Source organism: Phocoena phocoena, chromosome 5 (assembly GCF_963924675.1).
Source record: "Phocoena phocoena chromosome 5, mPhoPho1.1, whole genome shotgun sequence".
Taxonomy (NCBI): Eukaryota; Metazoa; Chordata; class Mammalia; order Artiodactyla; family Phocoenidae; genus Phocoena; species Phocoena phocoena.
The window spans coordinates 115,373,502-115,375,256 of NC_089223.1; the positions used below are offsets into that span (position 1 = coordinate 115,373,502).

Below are 1,755 nucleotides of genomic sequence, written 5' to 3' on the forward strand. Positions count from 1 at the left end.
TGTATCTAGAAATAGCTCCTGCTGCCCTTGTTCTGCTCTCATCCCCTGTCACTTCTGTTTTTACTTATTGCCTTTCTTTAGCTTTCCTTTCCCCTGTCTCCTGCCTAAGTTTAGCTGGACTGCAAGGTCAACTTTATGACTGAAAATAAGAGAGATGATTTTTTTTTAATTTGCTATGAAGGAGATGCACAAGAAGCAGAGGGCCGTGGGTGGGTGGCCTGAGATCCAAGTATCCAGGGGGCAGAGATCTGGGGAGAAGGGAATTCCAGTGTACATGAATGGAGCTCAGTGGTCAATGTTTGGCGTTACAGGAGAACTAAAAAATGAAAGTAAAGAACCAGGCAAATTATGAGGGCAGAAAGCACTTAGTATAATCATGGAACTCAAAGACAAAACTATTCTTAGAAACAAGACAAAAGCCTTCTTCCCTGCTGTGGGACACAGCAAGCCTGGCAGAAAGAACACCTGAGTGCTGAAGTCAGTACCTGACTTATGGCAGAGCCTGGGGAGATTACCATCCTAATAACAGAGGTCTGAAGGCCCCAGCTATGTAGATTGAACATCCAGGAGGAGGAATTAAAGGAAGTCAGTACATCACAAGCATCCACTGAATATGCAGCAATTGATTTGTGTTTGTAATTGGGTTGTACATTAGGATCTGGAAAATATACTTGCTTTTATGTAAGAGTAAACATACAATATGGCAAGAATATATAAGGGCCCTTGATTTTATGACTTGATTCATAAAGTTCTATTTTGTCAGTATAGTTAGAAAAGAATGAATTATTCAGTTGTATCTCTTTACTTTCACTGATTTAAACAGGAAATATCCATCTAAAGTCAAAGATCATGCCAGAAATCTGACAGTTTTCCAAAAGAATAAATCCTTAGAGAATTCATGGGAGTTATTCAATGCTCTTCTGCGCAAAGGATGCTGTGAACTGAAGAAAAGTTTCATTGACATCAGGAGTTTTTTTTTTTTTTTTTTTTTAAATTGTTTCTCTCCACGGAAATCTTTAGTAAAAGGCGAAAGATGTATGCGTTCTGAAGAGAAAACAGAGTATAGGAGTTTCATTTTTGCTTAAGTCGGTCATTCTTTCTATTCAGACAGAAGAAAGCAGCATGCTCCTTTGTCCCAAAATGGAGAACTAATTGAGTTTTCTTTGAAAAATGACAGCAAAATTTGTTATTTAATTTTTCCTAAGCCTGTGTTTATTTTCAGTTCCAATAAAATAATAATTTTGAACACCAAGTAAACTGAATCAAGTGGAACAGAGCGTCCCTGTAAGAACATCAACTGAGTCTCAGAGGATTTATTTGTGTACCAGATGGTAACACATCTCATGCTGACTCAGTGTTCACTTCTGATAAAACAAACTAAATTGTGAAAGTCAGAAACTGCCAAGGTTAGCTTAGCAACACTGCTAAACACGAGGAAGCAATCCTGATGCACCTGAGACACGGAGGGATTAGAAAAAAAAAAACCACTCTTTTCACTTGTCATTTATCTCAGGAAAAGACTGAAATCTTATTGGGTTTGTTGAAGTCATAATTATTATTTGAAGGCTGAACTCTCTTTTATGAAACTCAAGTAATCTGGTTGCATTGGAAAGGTATTAGACAAAAATCTTTTCTGAAATATACATATTTATACTTTAAATGTCAAAGGAGAAATGGGGAAATGTATGGCCATCAGGGCCAAAAATTAAATAGGAATAAATGAAATTGAATAAATATTAATTGTGTTTCCTCGAC

The 1,755-nt window shown here is 36.9% G+C and overlaps 1 pseudogene; it reads right to left on the reverse strand.

Moving 5' to 3' along the window:
• Window positions 1-975: 975 nt before the first annotated feature.
• Window positions 976-1,063, reverse strand: LOC136123988 (U5 spliceosomal RNA; annotated as a pseudogene).
• Between the last annotated feature and the right edge of the window lie 692 nt (window positions 1,064-1,755).